Raw genomic sequence first — 22692 nt, 5'->3', positions numbered from 1 at the left:
GTCCCACATCTAGCTCTCTGCTGTCAGCGCAGAGCCTGCTTCAGATCCTTTGTCTCCCTCCCTCTCTCCCTGCCCCTCCCCAACTTGTGTACATGCATGTGTGCACTCTCTCTCTCGCTATCAAAAACAAACCTTAAAAAAAAGAAAAGGACTCTTCCTGCACACTAAGTGTTCTTACACACCAATGTTCATACAGCAGCTTTATTCACAAGAGCCAAAAGATGGAAACAACACGATTGTACATCAACAGATGAATGGATAAAAAAAGTCATATATACACATAAAATGGAATATTATTCAGTCATAAAAAGAAATGAAATTCTGAAATATGCTACAACACAAATGAACCTTGAAAACCTTATGCTATAAGTAACATAAGCCAGGAACAAAAGGACAAATACTGTATGATTCTATTTATATGAAGTTTCTGGAATAGTCCAATTCATGGAGACACAAAGTAAAATAAAGCGTTCCAAGAGACGTAGGGAGAGGTATAGACTTTCTGTTTGAGATGATCAAAAAGTTCTGGAAATAAAGAATAGTGATGATTATACAAAACTTATATGTATTTAATGACACTGAATTGTACACTTAAAATGAGTAAAATGTATTTTACCATAATAAAAATAATTTTTAAATATTGAGGTAAAGAATTGACCAATTAAAATAGATCATTACTAACACAGAAACCTGCTACAGCATCTGAGAAAGCAAATCAATAAAAACAATGAGTGCTCTGTGGGACAAACACAGTATCATTACTTATAGTCATATACCACTGTCTCATTAGAGCTTAAATATTTCAATATGTTCAATATGCACCTGGGTGGCTCAGTCCGTTGAGCATCCAACTTCGACTCAGGTCATGATCTCATGGTACAGAGCCCCACATCAGGCTCTGTGCAAACAGCTCAGAGCCTGGAGCCTGTTCTGGATTCTTTGTCTTCCTCCCTCTCTGCCCTCCCCTGCTCATGCTGTCTTTCTCTCTCTCTCAAAAATAAATAAACCATAAGAGACTCTTAAAAACTGAGAATAAACTGAGGGTTGATGGGGGGTGGGAGGGAGGGGGGATGGGTGATGGGCACTGAGGAGGGCACCTGTTGGGATGAGCACTGGGTGTTGTATGGAAACCAATTTGACAATAAATTTCATATTAAAAAATAATAAAAATAAACATTAAAAAATTGTTTTATATTTCAATGTTTAAATGTATCAAAAGATTTTATTTTCCAAAGGTTCCTTCCCTCAAACCATAATGCTTTTTAATCCCTTTCCCAGACCTAAAAGTAAAACAAAACCCCTCCTTCCTGGCTCTCCTCATGACAACAAAATGGTTGCAGCACTACCAGGTCATGTCATGTCTATAACACCCATTCACAGGGAAAGTGCCCTCTGCACAGACCAAATATGCATCAGGTTCTATCACTCTCACAGCATTGCCTCTGTTCCAAAGATGAGCCTTCCTATAGAGCCCCACCTTGACCATGAGTCAGAAAGTTCTTTCAGCAGGACTGAATCTATCATAAAGGCACTGAATCTCACTCCAAAAAAGAGAGAAGCCACTTTAGTTCTTCACACAGTTGATCACCCAATTTCCCTTGAACAAGTTCAATTCAGTTCTAGCTTGCAAGTGTATAGCTGGGGACAGAAACAGAACAACAATGAATGGCTAACCAGTAAGAGAAAGAAAAGGATAATACTCAAAGTATCTACCAAGAAAAGGAATGTACAGAGATACAAAAAAAATTAAATACATATTTCAAGTCATTGATAGTGAGTCAGAGTCCCACATATCACCCCAAATTCCCTAAGAGCATCACAATCAGATGAGAAAAGGAGCAAACAAGAGAATCACTAAGTGGAATTAGGGATTTCAGTGAGGAAGTAAACAAGTATCACTGTATTAGCATCATAATCATTTGTTTCTATTAATAATATCAAATATTCAGAAAGTTCAGTTAAATAACTGATGCCCAAGAAGTTGAACTGGCAATAGGGAACACTTTATTTTTGCAATGCTTAAAGATCTATTCCTTTCAAGCATGTATCAATTTTTAATTTTTGAAAAATGCAAATCTGTGGAGGAAATAATGTCCTAAGCTGACAAGGGTACAGAGAAATAAGAACCCTCACTGTCCTGGCAATAGTTAGTTTCAAGCAACCAACTGTTTAGAAGTAGGAGGCTAGGTAAATTATAGTATATCCATATTATGGAACAGCAGTCATTAAAACAATGAACATGCCAGACATAAGAAAAGATTCACAGTATAATAGATTTAAAACAAAAGATTATAGGACAATATATACAGTATGGCCTTAAATTTATTTAAAAATGTCTACTTAAATGTGTTTATAGAAAAAGACTAGGAAGATACACTAATATGTTGAGAGGGGTTATGTGTGGGTACCAAAAGTAAGATATCATCCTTATTTTCTTTTTGTGTGTATTTTTCTATATATACTGACATTTCTCTAATGAACATACATATATAATGTACTCAAAAGGAAAATTATTACACAGAAAAAGAGAAAGCTTAAATGTATTCCACATACTGAATTCACAATACAGGGAAGAATACATTACATTTCAGAAAAAATTCCAACAACAACAACAACAAAAAAAAGACAAAATCTTTTCTTGGTGCTTTTAAAGGTTTAACCTTGAGTTCTCTGGAAAAGTCACTCATCCAAAACACAGCTTCCCCAAAGATGTCAAATGAAAGAAGAATTGTTGGGGTAATTTCAAACTACACCCAATTACCTGCTACAAGACTTCTGAATCATTGTTGTGATAACTGTGAAATTCTAGGTGAAATGGATTCATACTGGAATTCTAAGGCTGCCACCCAAAGTCAGTCATTTGAACTCAGCAGTAAACCTTCTTAACACGCTCATGAAATAGAAAGGCTAAGAGGGGAAAAAAGTGTATTCATGATGGCACAAAATTCTAACAACTAAATATTATCAGATTTATAGCTTGACTTTTAAAATACTATCAGGATGTATAGGGGCACTTGTACCCCAATGTTTATAGCAGCACTCTCAACAATAGCCAAATTATGGAAAGAGCCTAAATGTCCATCAACTAATGAATGGATAAAGAAATTGTGGTTTATATACACAATGGAGTGCTACGTGGCAATGAGAAAGAATGAAATATGGCCCTTTGTAGCAACGTGGATGGAACTGGAGAGTGTAATGCTAAGTGAAATAAGCCATACAGAGAAAGACAGATACCATATGTTTTCACTCTTATGTGGATCCTGAGAAACTTAACAGAAACCTATGGGGGAGGGGAAGGAAAAAAAAAAAAAGAAAAAAAGAGGTTAGAGTGGGAGAGAGAGCCAAAGCATAAGAGACTCTTAAAAACTGAGAACAAACTGAGGGTTGATGAGAGGTGGGAGGGAGGGGAGGGTGGGTGATGGGTATTGAGGAGGGCACCTTTTGGGATGAGCACTGGGTGTTGTATGGAAACCAATTTGACAATAAATTTCATATATTGAAAAAAAAATAAAAAAATAAAAATAAAAAAATAAAAATAAATACTATCAGGATTGGGAATGCAAGCTGGTGCAGACACTCTGGAAAACAGTATGGAGGTTCCTCAAAAAACTAAAAATATAACTACCCTAAGACCCAGCAATTGCACTACCAGGTGTTTATCCAAGGGATACAGGTGTGCTGTTTCGAAGGGACACATGCACCCCCATGTTTATAGCAGCAGTATCAACAACAGCCAAAGTATGGAAAGAGCCCAAATGTCCATCGATGGATGAATGGATAAAGATATGGTATACACACACACACACACACACACACACACACACACACACACAATGGAGTATTACTCGGCAATCAAAAAGAATGAAATCTTGCCATTTGCAACTATGTGGATGGAATTGGAAGGTATTATGCTAAGTGAAATTAGTCAGAGAAAGACAAATATCATATGATTTCACTCATGTGAGGTCTTTAAGAGACAAAACAGATGAACATAAGGAAAGGGAAACAAAAATAATATAAAAACAGGGAGGGGGACAAAACATAAGAGACTCATAAATATGGAGAACAAACTGAGGGTTACTGGAGGGATTGTGGGAAGGGGGATGGGCTAAATAGGTAAGGGGCACTAAGGAATCTAATCCTGAAATCATTGTTGCACTATACGCTAATTTGGATGCAAATTATTTTTAAAAAAAGAATATTAAGAGAGGAAAGAAATTATTTTTCATTAAGGTTTAGTTTTATATAAACAATCTTGGACATACTGTTATAGAACTAAGGAGAAGGCTTCTGTAGAGGTAAAACACCCTGAAGGTCACTTGATCAGTGAAAGGTAATGATTCATAGCATTTGACTTAAAACATAGCACTACTTAAAACATAGCTCCATTTGGCATATATTTTCTTAACTATTATTTAATAAAACTAAAAGTTTTTACTGGGAAAAAATAAAATACTATAAGGATTAACAAAGCAAAATAAAATTCTTCACTAGATTGGAATCCTAATTAAGCATTTATTGATCACTCACTATTTGCTAGGTCCTGGGGTTACAAACATGAAGATAAAGTTCCTTGTCCTAGAGAAGCTTAATTCCCCAAGGCAAAGAGATGTAATTAAGCATCTAAAGGGATAAGTTCCATACCAAAGGTTGGTACCAACTGCTGTAGGAGCAAGCAACAGTGCTTATTTATATCCAGCAGAGCTGGGAAGGCATCAAAGGGATGACATTTGAGCTTTTTAAGTTGGCATTTCCCAGGCAGAGAAAGATAATCATTGCGTTCCTGTCATAGTATAAGAATCTAAGCAAAGTGACAAAGGTAGGACCGCTATAAACCTGTCTGGAAAAAGGATGAGTTGTCCAGCATATCTAGAGTATAGGGAATGTGAAGAGAATGTCAAAAACAAAACTCAAGAAAAGTTTGGGGCCACCCTTCCTCCTGTACATGAAATGTACATGAAATTTCATACAGAAGATGAAAATGGACTTCACATCTTCCTAGTGCTATAATTTCTTTGTTCTCCACACTTAAATACAAGGCCACACAGACCTCTTTAGCAACATCTTTCCCCCTTGGTTATGGACCACAATCTGGCTATGAGCCCACCCTAATCCCAAACACGAATAGGTTCACAAAAGTGGCACAGCTGGCAATTTCATAAAATGTCAATAAGTCATTCAGATTATTTGTGTTCAAAATAGCAAAATATATTTGTCTATAAACTAGACATTTCCCACTAGATAACATTTTTTTCTGATTCTGTTCAACCCTTTTACCAACCACTTGGAAAAAGAAAACAAATTTGTCAATTGGGTAGATAAAGGTTCAAAAAAAAAATATGTGACATTGAAAATTCAAGCTTCAAAAAGACCTGACAGGCTGTACTGCTGAGCCAAATACGTTTAGCCCCCTACCAACTTAGGACCAATAGGGGCAAATCAAATATGCTCCCCTTTGATGAAATGTAATGGAAATAAATATAAAATCTTTTTTAAATAAAATTAATAATTTTACATTTATATTTATTATCAATTGTACAAGTTCAGGATGGAAGAGACTTGACTTGAGTTCATGTAAAATAAAATCTAGGGTTTAACTGCTGTAACTTCAGTATGAGTAATTAGTGTGAGATGGTAGCTCAAAAGTCCAAAAATCAAGCTTTAAAACCTTCTACATGCCTGGCACTGAGTTATATCTGCCAAGAATACAAAGATAAATTTGGCACAATCCCTACTTTTAAGAGTTTATAGCCTAAAGCAGTGGTTTTTTTTTTAACTATGGGTCACAAGATCCATTGAGTGAGCTGCCACCAATACTTCTCACTTAACAGAAAATATTTGAGTACACTGTACAAAGTACACAGTACTATATCATAAAACTTTTAACTTTTTCATATATATGTATACAAGTCTATGTATGTGTAGATACACACACAAGAGACAGCAATTTTGTTTTTAATGTTTATTTATTTTTGAGAGAGAAACAGAGCATAAGTGTGGGGACAGAGAGGGAGACAGAATCCAAAGCAGGCTCCAGACTCAAAGCTGTCAGCACAGAGCCTGATGTGGGGCTCAAACCCACGAGCAGCGAGATCATTACCTGAACTGAAGTCTGATACTTAGCCGAACCTACAGCCACCCAGGCACCCCAGAGATAGCAACTTTAAATGTACTTCTTATTGTAGGGCATAGTAAAAAATTGGAAACACATTAGTCTAGTGGAAGAGGACAAAATAAATATACCACTATAAGGTACAAAGTTTTATGAACTTAAAAGAACAAAATCTATCTAATTGGAGAAAGAGAGGGTCAAGGGTCTAAAAAGATTTACAAAGATAACAATATATGAAAGGAGCCTAGCTAGGCAGGAAAAACTCTGAGAGATGGAGGAGGTAAAAGACCCCACATAAAAGGAATAATATGAATGAGACATGATGCAGTAAATAACAAGTACTTAATGGGTGACAAATAGTCCTGGCACATGACAGCACTAGTATAATTAAGTCGAGATTGAAAAACTTGGTGAAAGTTCAGTTCCACTAAATTATAAAGTACCAGTAGGTCAGCAGATGAGGCTGAAAAGCAAATTTGAGCCATAACATGAAAGTGCTAGGCATGTGGTAAACACTTAATCACTTAATGAATGTCAGCTATTCCAACTAGACTTACTTAGTTCTAGAACCTGAAACCCATGTATCTCTAAAATGCCTTACAATTCTAAAATGTTATAAACTACTGAAGGGCTATGATGCAAATTATTTAAATATAGGCACAGAACACAGACTTCTAAGAAATTATAGGGAGTCTATTCAGTAAGGAAGAATGTTCGAATTACAGCTCTCTAAACAATAAAATAGGGCTGTCCCAAAAAGTGGTTAGAGCTTTTCACTAGATGAATCTGAATAAAGGCCAAATGCACATCTATCTGAGGTATGTTACTAAGTCTATAATACAAAGTTCTGCATTCATCATACACTAATTCTTCCATCAGTTTTGGTTCTCACTCACCAGTGAGTAAGAGCTCATGAATGAGTTTCAAAGAGAGAAGGAGAAACAGATGGAAGCAGGAGGCTGCGATTTTATTCCACTGCAGAAAAGTAGGAAAACAGGAAGCTTCTGAATGACATTTCCCAACATAGTAATTATTTCTACTAGAGTATCCTACTGTGTGATATAGCAAATCAACTGCAAGTACCTGGACCACAGCTAAAATAATATGGCAATGTATTTTTGAAGACTTTTTTAAGTTCCTTGAGGCTTTATGTGAAAAAAAAATCTTGCTTTTCCATACAAAATGTGTCAAAAGGGGTTATGCAAGAGTCGAGAGCAAAATCATAAACAGGTTTGTTCATTAGAGTAAAAGCATAATGTTAGAATTAAAACCCTAATATAGTATATCCAATAATGCTTACACACTGGGAATAATTTCAGATCATTTTTATCATCAAGAATAAAGACACAGATTTCAAAAGAAAGATTCAAAATACAAACTATTAAAAATTAAAATTAGCACCAATGTAAAAATATGATATGAATATATATAAAGTACTTTCAACCTCAAACCTCAATGACCATTATCTTGAGACTGTTATGTTTCCAAATATGTCTAAAATTGCTAAACAGAAAAAGGTGTCATGTTTACAATTTAGTTTAATGTTTCTAAAGCACATTCTCTTTTAACACTGCATGATAATTTTTGTTTAATGTTTACTTATTTTTGCGACAGAGAGAGACAGAGCATGAGCAGGGGAGTGGCTGAGAAAGAGGAGACACAGAATCCGAAGCAGGCTCCATGCTCTGAGCTGTCAGCACAGAGCCCAAGGCAGGGCTCGAACTCATCAACCGCGAGATCATGACCTGAGCCGAAGTCAGACACTCAACCCACTGAGCCACACAGGCGCCCCTTAACACTGCATGATAAAATGAACTGTAATATTTGAATAGACTACAGAATATTGTTGCATAGTGACTTTTCTATTAAGCGGTAGGGCACCTGGGTGGCTCAGTCGGTTAAGCATCCAACTTCAGCTCATGTCATGATCTCATGGTCTGTGAGTTCAAGCCCCACATCAGGCTCTATGCTGACAGCTCGGAGCCTGGAGCCTACTTCCAATTCTGTGTCTCCCTCTCTCTCTGCCCCTCCCTTGCTTGCACTCTGTCTCTCTCAAAAATAAATAAAGCATTTAAAAAAATGTATTTTTTAAATGTTGGGGCACCTGGGTGGCTCAGTCAGTTAAGTGTGTGACTTCAGCTCAGGTCATTATCTCACAGTCTGTGGGTTCAAGCCCCGCTTCGGGCTCTGTGCTGACAGATCAGAGCCTGGAGCCTGCTTCGGATTCTGTCTCCCTCTCTCTCTGCCCCTCCCCCGTGTGTGTGTGTGTGTGTGTGTGTGTGCGCGCGCGCGCGCGCGCTCTCTCTCTCTCTCTCTCTCTCAAAAATAAACATTAAGGGGCGCCTGGGTGGCGCAGTCGGTTAAGCGTCCGACTTCAGCCAGGTCACGATCTCGCGGTCCGTGAGTTCGAGCCCCGCGTCGGGCTCTGGGCTGATGGCTCAGAGCCTGGAGCCTGTTTCCGATTCTGTGTCTCCCTCTCTCTCTGCCCCTCCCCTGTTCATGCTCTGTCTCTCTCTGTCCCAAAAATAAATAAACGTTGAAAAAAAAAATTTTTTTTTTTAAAATAAAATAAAATAAACATTAAAACAAAATGTTGACAATTTCCTGTTGGCTATTTCCTGTTTGCTTTACAGAATTACAGATCAAAACAAAGACCTCTTGGGGCACCTGCGTGGCTCAGTCGGTTAAGTGTCCGACTTCAGCTCAGGTCATGATCTCGCGGTCTGTGAGTTCGAGGCCCACGTCGGGCTCTGTGCTGACAGCTCAGAGCCTGGAGCCTGTTTCAGATTCTGTGTCTCCCTCTCTTTCTGACCCTCCCCCGTTCATACTCTGTCTCTCTCTCAAAAATAAATAAACGTTAAAAAATTAAAAAAAAAAGACCTCTTGGTTTGAAAAGGCACTCAAATATTTGCCAAACTCAACTTCTTTCCTCTCAGCTAACAGTGTCTTTAAAAAAGCGAACATATCCTTCAGAGCTCTTTAAAAACGTGCCTTCTGACTTGTCATGTCCTAAATGTGTATTCATTACCAGTGCAAATCTTTACAATTAGAAGCAGAACAATAAATACTATGTAGTCTTTTTTTTTAATGTTTATTTATTTTTGAGAGAGAGAGAGAGCAAGCAGGGGAGGGGCAGAGAGAGGGAGACACAGAATCTGAAGCAGGCTCCAGGCTCTGAGCTGTGAGCACAGAGCCCGACATGGGCTCCAACCCACGAACTGTGAGATCATGACCTGAGCCAAAGTCACACTTAACCGACTGAGCCACTCAGGCACCACAAGAATGCCTTATCTTTTGAGCCACAGATATACGCTACTGACAAAGTCCTTTCAGAAGCAACATGATGTAATAAAAGAAGCTGTGGCTTAGACTCCCAAAGTTCTACATTCAAATCTCAACTCAGCACTAACTGACTTAAATTCCCTAGATCAGTCCCTAACTCCTCTCAGCTAAAGTTTCTTTCCCACCTGTTTCAAAAAGAGAGGAGAGGACATATTATGGTGTAAGGCTCAAGTAGAATCATAATGTGGAAGCTCCCTGTAAACACTAAACCCCAATCATAAAACATCAAGCACATCCTCATTTTTTAAAACAAAATAAAGTCCTGGGTATATGATATATTCTCTATCCCTAGTAGATGCCTTTACCTCTGAGAGGTATGGGGCCCTTACAGAGGTTTCAAACACTGGGATTCCCTCATGGAACAAGTAACTAAAAAGCCCACTGCCTTTGCACTATTTCACTGAACCGTAGCCTATTTTAGCCTATTTACCAACAGATTTACTGAAATTTTGTGATCACTGGTTCTTTCCAATCTGGTTTCATCAACCTATTCCTTCTCCACCTTCACATGCCTCTGCACCACAGGATCTTTACAAGGTAAATTTCTTTTAAGGACCCAGGGCTTTTTTTAAAAAGTGTTTTTTTTTTTTGTTCTATCTGGGAAAAATCAAGCAAAAGGAAATCTGGTAAAAATAAGGCAGAAAATATGAATTACTTTTTATACAAGATAAAAATAAATATAACATTACAAAACTAAAATATCAGGTATTCTGGTTGGTGATGAGGAAAAACTGTTATGGTTTATTTACTAAGTGTGGATTAGGAAATAAACAACAAATGCCCTGAGTTATTAAAAAAAAAAATTACCTTATGACAGCAGAATAAACAAGATAATGACCTGAGGCAAGCTTCCAGCCCTAAGATGACAAACTAGTACATATGTACTCAAACTTTTGCTACTATTCTATTTTAGAAGTTAATTATAAACATTCTTGTTTTGTTATCAGTGTTTGCTGCTGCTGCTGTCAGAGGATGAGAAAAGTATTTTCTTGATCTTTGGTTTCTATATTGGGTAGTGTGGGTGCCATCAACATGGGAAAAGACAACTATTTCACAAAAATAGGTGGATTGTTCTCACCTAATGCATTTTAGAAGAGGAAGCTTCTTAGAAATGTAAAATAAAGAATGGAAAGATACAGGGCTTTCTAAGCATTCATGGCAACAGAAAGGAAAACAGAATCTCAGAGGGAAAGAGACATAAAGAGTCAAAACATGGCTAACGGGTTCAGTAAAAAACAGCCCTTTAATACTAAAGAAGGAAAGCAAAAAAGCCAAGTGTATCATAAAATATTGCCCATTGCCAAGAAGAAAAATAAGGAGAATATTCAATTGTTGAAGGACAAAAAAGGACTAACCACCTCTGAGATCCAGTTTCTTCATCTGTATGATGAAGATAACATTAGAACTGCTCTGGGACTCTATATGGTATAACATTAAGTAAGAATCCCTAGCAACACAGTGACTGACCCAAGACTAAACCTCAAAAAAGAACAGTTTTCTCCCCTTCCTCTTAAGTCAACCACAGAATATTACAATGAATAGAAGCTCATTTATCACCTAGTTCTAGGTGAATAAATCAAATAATTTGAAAATGTTGTAACCTGTATAGAATTCCTGTATTAAAAAAAAAAACAAAAGCTAAAGTAAAATGTTTCTACAGAATCTCAAACACCTTACCAATGTCAAATACAGATGAATAGCTGCAATGGAAAAAAAATCCTTTGCAATGCTACAACAGGGGACTTTTCCCCTCACTAACATCCAAGCAGTTTCTCCAAATTGGTAGGGAGTAGGTACAAGTTTTCCCTCCTTGCTGTAAGGATTATGGATTAGCAAAGCAAGCAGAGATAGAAACCTATGCTCCAAGTTGGTCATAAAAATCAAAGCTGAAACTCAAAATACTACCTCCTAGGAATAATGATAATAGATTTTCAAACTAGCAATTAAATAATGCAGCTAACACACTATTTTTGATTGACTATTTTTCTTATTGTAAGTATAACATTTAAGCTACTTTATAGGCTGAACCAGATTTTACTAAATAAAAAGCCTAAGAGTGTATCCTAACGTGCTTACGGAAAGAGATGTGCCCTGAGTTTTGAACAATTTCTACAAGAACTTTCAGACCATAACTGAGGAAGGGACAGTAGAACAAAGCTGTGAGAGAAAGTAGGAAAAGAGATGCCTTGTTTGGCAGGAAAAGCATCTAAAGTACGCTAAATCACAACTGTTAATATCTTCAGAATAACAACATCTCTCATTTACAAAGCATTTAGGTCCTTCCCTGTGCCCAATGCTGTGTCTCTCCACGGGAAATAACCATTTTTCTAAAGCTAACCCCACAGTCCTAAGAATGCAAGAATTTCATTCCATCTTCCTGATTAAATCACACACCAAATCCTAGTGCCTGGAGATTCACATATGCCTATCTTGATTACCCTGCACTGTGTCCTTCTAAGAACTAACACATCAGAGGAAATACCTGGTATTATTATTACTCTGAGTACTACAGGGAAAAGAAGAAATTAACATTTATTAAGCATCTGGTATGCTTTCATTTGATTTTCACAACCCTGTAGGTAAATATTATCCCCAATTTACACATTAAGAAAATGATGTTAACTTGCCCACAACACCAGTAAAGAGAAGCCAGGACTCAGAAATCTGCTAACTCTCCTACTCAAGGATTCTTTCCCAGAAGGAATTATCACTTAGGTGCCACTTTCACATCAATTATTTGTTATTCTAGTTCAGCAGTTCTGAAAGCAAGTTATGGAGAAGATAAACCATCAACTCTTCATTTCATGGAATATATATATATAGTATTTAGAGAACTAAGAGAAAAGGTAAAATGTCCCCAGAGGCGAATCCCGGCTCTTTGCATCATTTCCCAATTCCTTCTCAACAGAGACTCAAGCACTAGGGCTTCTTTTATCGCTTCCATCCTAGCATACTATCATGCCATTGTAGCACAGCTAATTAAAAACTTTAGAAAGTTACCTTTCAAAACAGGATTTTATACCAACATAGAAGATCTCTCTGCAGGTCCTTAAATTTCAATAAATTCAATTTTCACATAACTTGCCCGATTGTATTCCTAAATGTTTGTTACTACTGCCAGTTTAAAAAGTTATTTCGCTCCCATAAGAGACTCTTAAAAACTGAGAATAAACTGAGAGTTGATGGGGGGTGGGAGGGAGGGGAGGGTGGGTGATAGGCATTTGAGGAGGGCACCTGTTGGGATGAGCACTGGGTGTTGTATGGAAACCAATTTGACAATAAATTTCTTAAAAATTTTTTAAGTTATTTCGTAGTGAATTGTGAGTTAAATCTTGATTGAACTGAGGTGAAAAAAAACATGAGAAATAAAAATCTATGTTTAGAGAGATTTCCCCATACATAGTTTTCCATTACAAGTTGGGAGGTAGGGGAACCTGTACACTCAACCTTTTAAATCTGTTTTTAACCCAATAAGATGGCACAGGACTTACAATAATGCATTGTGGCTGAGCTCTATCATGTTATTGCCACAAAACACTAGCATTATTAAAAGGAAAACTAACATTCAACCCTTTGTATTATTAAATATTCATTCTTTTTAAAGAAGTTTAATGTTACAAGAATCATTTAGCTTCTGGAGTTTAACACTTGTAAGATAAAAAGAGGATTCTAAGATGAATAACAGTCTCACCTGAAAACAGGTTTGTTGGTGTTTTTGTTTTTAACGACACCGTACTATATACACACACTAAACGTAACATTGAGACATGTCCAAAAACACTTCCCACTGTAAAGTAATTATTTCTAATACTGAATGCAGAACAAATTAAAACAGACCAAACACTTGCAGTCAAATGTCTACAAAATTTTGAACTGGAAAAATGATGTCAACGTTTTTTATCCATTTGAAAGGTTCCAGTCCAAAAAATAAACAGTCATCGGGCTCAGCAACTCAGGTGCGGAAACTCGCTAAAACTGAGATTGGGTGCGGAGAAAACAAGACTCTCAAGATTTGGCTTCTTGGGTAAAACTGCCCTGTACCCCCACACCAGAAACCTCACGCAGCCACAGGGGCCCAGCCCACCGTGCCCGCCGCCCGCCGCACCTGCCGAGGCCGCACCGCCAGCGCCCCCTGCCGCCCTCCCCACTCCCGGAGGCCCGCTCCCACCCCACCGCCACACGCCCCGCCGCCCCCGCCGCCCCCGCCGCGCCCGCCCCGCGCCGAGGCCGCGCAGCCTGCGGGCAGGGGCGGGAGCGCGCGGGCGCGAATCGAGGCGGGGCCGCTACGGGGCCCAGAGCAAGGGCGCGTCCCTGGGACCCCTGCTGTGGCCAGGCCGGAGCCTCACCTACCTACGCCGTATTTCTCCTCCTCCGTGGGGGTCCACATGGCCGGGCCGGGCGCGGCCCCGCGGGCGCGGCGGCCGGGCGACAGCGCGGCGGGGACGGCCGCGGGCCCGGCTGTGGCGCACCGCAAGCCGAAGCGGGGGCGGTCAGGCGGCGCGGGGCAGTGGGCGGCGCATCCCTCACAGGCCGTCCGGGATGCCGCCGCCGCCACGTCCGAACCGCGAGGCTCCCGCGAGCGGCCCAGCAGTCCCGGGAGGCGCGGGCGAGGTCTCTCCACCTGTCCGTCGCCGCTGCTCCCGCGCCGCCGCTCGGTCCCTCACAGCTCCGCTGTTCTGCTCCCGGCGCCGCCGCGGTTCGGCTCGCCTCAGCGGGCTCGCAGGACGGCCGCGCATGCGCCACTCCCGGCGCGCGGGGGCTCGCGCTGCCCGGGCTCGCGCCCCCCGAGCCCGCGCGCGAGCTCACGCGCCGCCGCCGCGCGCCAGCGGAGGGAAATCCGCGAGAGGCGATTGGACGGCCCCGCGGGGGTCAGACCTAGCTCCTCCGTGGACCCCCGCCCTCGGCGGTAGCAAGTGATGGTAGAGGCGGGCTGGGCAGGTGGGAGGCCCTAGGCCGCTAGAGTCTTGCGCGTCCGGTGCTTCCTGCCTGGCACAGCGAGACTGCCGCGGGACTCTGTCCGAGAGGGAGGATCGAGAAGGGAGGAGGGAAGGATACTGTTTTCAGACCCATCCCAGTGTCGCCCACAGTGTGGACACTGCCCATCCCGGAAAGGTCCTGGGAGCCACCCTGCGTATCGCCGGACCCGAAAGGTGGGGTCGCCGCGGGAGAACAAGGTGGGGCACTGTTGCCCCTCGCTCTTCGTCTCTGGGATGCCTTCTAGGCCGAAGCCCTACCGCCTCCTTGGTTCTTGTTTCGCTGAGTTGTCCTATGCGGTAAATTCTTGGAGTGTGAACAATCAGAGTAGCCTACTTAGTAAGGAAACCCTTCCTTGTTAGGATCTGGGATCCTGCCCTGGGCACCGCCTCTGCTCCTCCTAGGTCTCTGCCTTATAGGCTATTCGGACTTTTGGCTCAGTCCCAAAACTTTCCTCCTTTGTTTCCTCCCCCCCCCCCCCCGCCCAAAATCTGTTCCCTCTTACTTCTGCAAATATCACCTTGTGACCCTAGGTCAACCATTCTCCAAAGATCAGGATAATCCTGGCAACTGCAGGACTTCTTTAACCTGCATCTGGACCACGTTGTGGTCCCAGCCCTAATCCCAGCATATTTATCCATCTCTGTCACCAGCATCTGTCATCAGACAAAACCCTGGTGTCACTCCTCACTTGACTGAACATCCTTGAACACTCTTCCAAGCCCAGATCAGTGCATCACTTCCAGGAAAGCTTCCCAGATCCTGCAGCTAGCAGACTGGATCCTCCCCTTCTTTTGCCTAGGATTCCAGCTGTGTGCATTTGTGCCTTATTTCTCCCGTTAAGACTGCTCCCAAAAGGCAAGCTCCAGGCTAAGGTCACTCTCAGCACCTACCTAACACCTGATGCACACCTGTTGAGTAGGAAGCAAGACTAGCACAAGAATATCTTGGTAATCAACAGATCTTATTGGTTCTTTCTTCATAATGCCCTTTATGATAACTCATTCCAGGCCTGACTAAGCTCACCTGGATTATTGCCACAGATCCCCAAATCCTGACCTATAGACTCACTCCTTCCACCAATGAAGGCTGCACACGCCTGTATTAGGAAAATATTCTGTAAATGATTCAGTTTCTCAAGAGCTAGATACACTGAGGGGTTGGGGGAGTCCAAGAACATAATAAAGGAGTTATCTTTATTTATGTAGCTAAGTGTTCCCAGAAGACCCCTGCCCAATGACCACCCTGGAATGTCACCATGTAATGAAGCCCACATTCCCAAAAAGGGAGCTATCTAGCAAGTGGGCCAAGTTATACAGACCTTCTGAATGAACAAACTTAAAGCTCTTATTTCATCTCCTAGTTCCACTCCATTGGCTGATGTACATGATCACAGTCTCAGAGCCCAATGACTGGTTTTCCCGAAGTTTACTCTCTTGTTCCCAGTCTGGATTCATCTTAGATGACAGCTTCCCCAGACAAAGACACTCCCAATCAACAACTGCACACCTCAGCTCAGGGATGGGAATGCATTAATCCCAAATGGTAAAGGGAAAAGAAAACGGGCCAAGGTGAGAAGGGGGCATCTGATAAATCTCAGACTCCTACAGTCTTGCTCTTTGTACTAAATTTAGATTGTTTTCTTGAAGCAAAAGAGCATGTCATGGAGAATCAGGCTTCAGCAGAGATATACACCTGCTCTCATATACCCACAGCATCTGTTCTGAGCCCTTCTTCATGCTGTCAGTCCACTCTCACTGCACCGCCCCATACACACACCCCTCCCAACATGTGAGCCAACCTTCGACTTGCCTCTGAAAATCAGGACCCTTGGCACCCTGCCTTCCCCTCCTCTCCATCCACTTCTTTATGTTTTCACCACCACCCAGCTTCACTGCCTGCTCCTTCTTAGGATCCCCAGAACTCACCGCCCCATTGTTGCTCTCTGCCCTCCATTTTCACCCAGTTCTGTTCCATAGGCTCCTTCTGTGGTACCAACAACATCTGCCCTGTTGGTACCCTCAGCTTCCATTCCTTCTTTCTTCCTCCTCTAGATGACTGTGAAGAATAATCAACCACTCCAAATCCCTTTATTTTAATGCAATTCATTTGTCTCTCAGATGATCTGGTTTCTGACCCTGTCACCTCCAGAAACTGCTCTCCCAGAAGTCCCCAGGGATGTCCCAACTCTAGCTGCAAGCAGCTACTCTTCCCTGGCTCTGGCTGGGCCTTTGCATACAGTAGCACTCAACCCATGTATTCTCCTCTCTTGAAACTCATGGATCCTCCTCACCCTCCAAGGGCTGTTCTTCCCTTAAACTTCCCAACAGCCCTTGGCAAAAGGAGATTTTGCTCTCCCATGAGGGCCTTTCCTGTAGCACCTACTCACCCCACTTTCCTCCAAGAGATCAGATGGGTCTGCCTTGCACATTGACAAACATCTGTTTCCTTTTTAAGTGGCAAAGATTGCTCTGTTTATTTTTACCCCACACAGAGACTATCATAATGCCTACCATCAAACAGGAATTCAACATATACTCTTGGGTGAATGATCTACCTGTATGTTATCTGAGATCATAATGCAATAGGTTGGAAAAGAAAACTGAGAAATTTATTTCAGCAAGTCACAAATCTCCCAATTGAGAAACTTGAGTTAAAAAGAGTAAATTTCCTTGATATAGGCACATTTCCTTGATATAGGCTTTAATTAAAAATTCATTGATGGGACACCTGTGTGGCTCAGCTGGTTGAGCGTCTGACTCCTAATTTCGGCCTAGGTCATGATTCCAGGGTCATGGGATCAAGCCCTGTGTTGGGCTCTAGGCTGAACATGGAGACTGCTTAAGATTCTCTCTCTCTCTCTCTCTCTCTCTCTCTCTCTCTCTCTCTCTCTCCCCCTCTGTCCCTCTCCCTTGCGCTCTCTCTCTCTCTCTCCCTCTGTCCCTCTCCCTTGCGCTCTCTCTCTCTGTCGCTATCTCTAAAATTTAAAAAAAAAATCAGGGCGCCTGGATGGTCAGTTGAGCGTCCGACTTCAGCTTAGGTCATGATCTCGCGATTTGTGCATTCGAGCCCCGTGTCAGGCTGTGCTGACAGCTCGGAGCCTAGAGCCTGCTTCAGATTCTGTGTCTCCCCTTCTCTCTGCCCCTCCCATGCTCATGCTCATGCTCTGTCTCTCTGTCTCTCAATAATAAATAAACATTTAAGAAAATTAAATTAAATTTAAAAAATTCATTGAGACATCTTATTGAGTAGCTATGTAAAATATAAACATGGTTTGCTATTTAAGAAACAAGTGTGCAAACAGTTTGACTTAACATGTCACTATTACTTTTGGATTGAACTCATTACCTCAGATGATAAATTGCAACTTGCTGACTAAAGAAGGAATCAAGTCTTCAACAGGAAGTTCTTCAAGATTGGTGGCTATTAAAAATAGCCCATAACCAAACATTTTGTATATAACATACAAGAAATGCAGACAGCATCATCTTTTTCACTTAAATAGAACTTAAGTTAATCAATTTTTTAACATAAGCAAACATCATAATGATAAATCCCCCCATCACTTTCGGACAACGAGACTGGCACTCTTCTACAAAGCTCAATGAGCTACACTTCACATCTTCTCCCCTTTTTTTTTCTGTTGCCTGGAGAATCAGATACCAGTATTTAAGGAGCCAGCCAGTCTGATGACTCAGCTCATAAAACAATGTGTGGCCACAAAGATGATGTTTATCCAGGAGCATCCTGGAGGCTCTTGCTGCTGAAGTCGGTGAGCAGTAGGCAAGTGGTACACAATGCTCAGTCTCCCAAGAGTTTCTGGCCATGGTGCAAGAGCAGCATTCGCTTCCTTCTCTCATGGTTGATCTCATCAGATACTCTGTCCAAGCAGAATGGTGGGAAATTTTCAGAGAAATGCAGTGGTAATAGAGGCAAATTTAAGCAGAGTACAGATGATGGTGGCAAATCTAAGCAAAGTACGGGTGATGGTAGACTTAGCTCTGCCTTCTCTTGATCAGGCAGTGCTTGCAACTAGGACTTATGCACATAAACAGCCCAGGGGCAGGTGGATAGGAGGCTCAGAAACATTTGTTTCCCAAGTCATCTCTGCCCCACTGGGATCCTCTAGGAGTGAGTCTACTCTGGTTAATAGAGCATCTACAAAGCTAGTTTTCCTCATGGCAGAGAGATGCACAAGCATCCCCAAAAGCAACACCCCAAAGAAACACCTTTTTGGAACTCTCCTCTCAGGAGGCAACATTGGAGTAAAGGGCTAACAGAGTAGGTTAACACAGAACTGGCTGACAAAGTTGGGGTCCTTTCAGGAAAGAGACCTAAGAGACTAAGAAGATATTATTAGTATTTTGCTTTAAATTTTGCTACATCTGAATATGTTCGCGGTGGGGAGGAGATAGGGAAGAGTGTGAAAAAGACAGATTAAGCAGTGCAATATTTCATTATTTTCCCTAAAATGACAAACTTTAACCATCTGTTCCTATTTTATCAACCCATTCAAAATATTATTAAAATGCAGATTCCGTGTGATTAACCAAGATTTTCAAATGAAAAATGCCCAAAACCTCCCTGATTTCAACCACTGGGACTGATGTGGTGCTCGTGGATGGGCTGTGTCTATCAAGCTCTACCATGAGAAGTACCCCCAGATATGTCACAGGCTCTTCAGGACTCCCTGCCCACTCAAGACTTTGAGCTACCCCAAGACAGTGCCATGCTATATTATTTTTGGTGTTCTTAGTGCCTAGCACACAGGATTTAACACACAGTAGGTGCTCAGTAAATATTGCTTGAATGAATACATTAGCAAATGAGTGTTTTTATTTTCCCAGAAATGTATAGCATTGTTCCAAAATGGGTTTTGTTTGTTTGTTGTTTGTTTCTGGCCAGGAAAAAGGGAGGAGAAGGCATGAAAAACAAATACCCCACAGGAAGGAAGGGCAAGTAGATAGAAACTTGGCATTACTTAGTTCTCCTTTCCCTTCGGGGGAAATAACTGTGCCCTTGAATTTCTGCACTCAGTCACCAAGGAGGAATTGAAATTAAAAACCTTGGAGAGTAATTAGCAACAAAACGTTCTAATGTCAAGAAGTGAATTTTATGGGACCATATTTGTAATATTAATTGGGCCTCTGCGTAGCCAAATGGTGAAATTATTGCTCCAATACAAATAGGCCCAAAAGAGAAAAACAGCCCAAAATAGCATAGATATTGCAAATCAGGACAGAGGTAATTTCTCTACACATAAAAAGCAACCAATTGCAATGTCTTCACTAATTCACTTGAGTTAAGTGCAAAACAAAGCCTGTTTGTTTGGTGTAGCACCACCTACTTTATCTCTGAATTGCTATGTGGCCAGAGCTAGAAAGGGAACCTTCATTCCCACCAGTTCCTTATACTTTTCACCTTGAGGTGTGGAAAATCTTAATCACTCACCAAATATTTATTGAATACCTGTTATGGACCAGGTCCAGAACAGAAGTTGTTGATAGTTTTTCCATTACAGAGTTTGCCATCTTGTTGGGGAGTAGAAGAATTGAATCAATTATTCACACAAGTGAATCTCTAATTAGAGACATAAGTACTAGGACAGAAGAGTACAGTGTACAAAGGGAGCATCTGCCAAGGGGCCTGACCTAGTTTGGTAAATCAGGGAAGACTTCTTGGAGGAAGTGGTGTTTAAACTGGAAACTGACAATGCAGACAAATCAGCCAAGTAAAGAAGGAAATTGTTCTAGGCAGAGGGAGCAGCATTTAGGGAGGGAGGTCTGCTGAAGAAGGAACTTGATGTATCTGAGGAATGAAAAGGCAAATGGGACCAGGATGTGATAAGTGCAAGCAAGAGGAGAATGGGGAGAGATGTGGCTGGTGTGGGAAGCAGGCCAGGTTCTGGGGCCTTGCTGGGTCCCATGATATTGGGGGTACCAACAATTACCAGGCCTTGAATAAGAAGCAGAGATGAGAGACAAAGGTAAGACCAAGCCCTAAGATCAGGCTCCTCAAGGAGATCCTGGTCTTATTGGGAGAACAACCAAGGCAAAGACCCATCCCCTTAAGTACTGGGCTCAAAGGCACACTCCCCAATTCTTGGATCACCCAACAGAGGCTATGGAGAACTACTCTTCACCCAGGACCACGCTGGGCTTTCTTCTCTCCTGGTCAAGCCAATCCTTCCTTGATTCTCACGATGGCACAACCAAACCTAGCTTCAGCCCTCATTTCTAGGCTCAGAGAGGAAAAGCAACTTGCCTCCTGTCAGAGCCAACCCTCCAAAGTCCAGGAGGGTCTCTGCCCCCCTTCTTCAACTTTGATCTCAACACCTTGCTCGTCACCCCCAGCCCTGCCCATGCTAAAGTTTTTTAGAGAAAGAATATCACCAAGCATCCCAAGAAACAACTGGCCCTAAATCTAATCAGGGACCATTGCTAATCTCTTCCTCCAGGAACATGTATATAGTAGAGGATGAAAAAAAAAAATGTTTGAGGAACTGTCTCCAGAGAATACACCTTGGATGTGTACTTGGAACATGCAGGACCCTGACCTGTAGGACCAGCACTCTCTCTGTTGCCACTGAGGAAGAGCAACTCTAAGAAATGGAGACTATTTTCTTCTCCAGTTAGCAATGAGGTTGATGGATCAGAGTTTATAAAATGCAGTCATGAATTATGGAAAGAGAAGGATAATGATCACAACCCAGAAACCTGCCATGCCAGGATCCATGGCAATTTTCCATGAGAACTCGTCACCATGTGGCCCTACTGAAACCACAACACACTCAGCCTGCCCCAAACCCAACCTGTCATTCTTGGGCTTTTTCAAGTTTAAATGACCTAGTAGCAGCAAATAGAACTTGAAGGCTCTGCGTTCACATCCAGCTCCAGACATTTCCCAACTGGGCGATCCCAGGCAAGTAGCTTCATCTCTCTGACCCCAGTTTCTTCCTCTGTCAAATGGGAATAATAACAGCTTATGTGTCAAGATGATTAGGAGGATAATGCCTATGAAGCTCTCAACACAGAGTCTAGCACAGGGCAAGTGTTTGCTCAACATTGGAACCTCACTCCCCGCCCCATCAGCTCCAATTGCTGCCCAGAAACACTGGGTCTCCTTGCCTTTGTGGAATCTGCTTCTCCTTAGAGCCAGCCTGTGATTCAGTCACCCCCATCCAGCTGGGCTGGCCTCCCGCGTCCGCCTCTCACCAGCCAGCACTTAGCTCAGCACCACCTTCTCTCTATCTAACACCAAAAGGTATTGATTTCCCTGATCTATTTCCATGATGCAACACCTTTAAAAGCCACATATTCCCTTCACTTTTCCTCCATGATCATCCCATACCCTGCTCATAGCCAGTTTCCCTAGAGCCACAGGGTCTTCAGCTGCCAAGGCTTAGATCGATTTCATTTTCCACTGGTTTAAAGGTCAAACATGAATTTTTCCCCATTATTGTACTGTGTCTTGTCACACAGACTCTCTCTGTTTCATGCATTAGTCACAGTCTTTCTATCAAATTAAATATTCCTCGGTGGTTATTTTTAGAGAAATCTTTTTCTAACTCTACGTGGTGCAATGATGTGTGTGCACCCACAGCTCTGGGATCCAGGCATTACCAGGTGGGCTCCAAACTGTGTGAGGGCTCAGATTCCTCTAGAAAGCAGCAGCCAGCAGAGCAGTGGAGTTTGTGACCTGGCTCTGTCCATGGAATCCCCTGCCCAGCCGAAAATAATTAATCCCCTAGGCCTTGGATGATCCAATCATTCATCAGTCTGGTAAAGGCCCAAAGTAGGCTCTTAGCACAATTGTGGGTTGAGCAAAGCATGTATGTAGCACCCCAACTGCTTATTTATTTCTCTTCTCACTCCTAGTACAAGGGCACCGGGAGTAATTGTGTCCCCACACCCTGCACCCTCATGGACGCCTGCTCTGAGGAAAGGCAGCCTGAGTGAATGGCAGTGGTTACATCCCTGCCTACACCTATAGGACTTCCATCTACTCACGCTAGCATCAATGGAGAAATGAAGCCCTCAGAACAGAACTGCAGACCTCACAGGGGTGGGTGTGCATGAAGAAGGAGGGGCTTTCTGAGAGCCAGTTCTCTTTACTCACTTGAAGGCACTGTGAGGATCAGAAGCTGTGCACACTTCGCCTTAAGGAGCTCACAGTGGAGTAGAAGCAACCAGACCCACAGAAAGTGACTAAATAATAATTCAAGACAGAATTTAGTACTTCTCCCTGAGGTATGGACTGTG

The sequence above is a fragment of the Lynx rufus genome, unplaced genomic scaffold (assembly GCF_022079265.1).
Source record: "Lynx rufus isolate CCGP_SWC_20201006 ecotype Redwood Valley unplaced genomic scaffold, mLynRuf1.p SCAF_4, whole genome shotgun sequence".
Classification (NCBI taxonomy): Eukaryota; Metazoa; Chordata; class Mammalia; order Carnivora; family Felidae; genus Lynx; species Lynx rufus.
Note: the sequence above shows the minus strand (reverse complement) of the source record.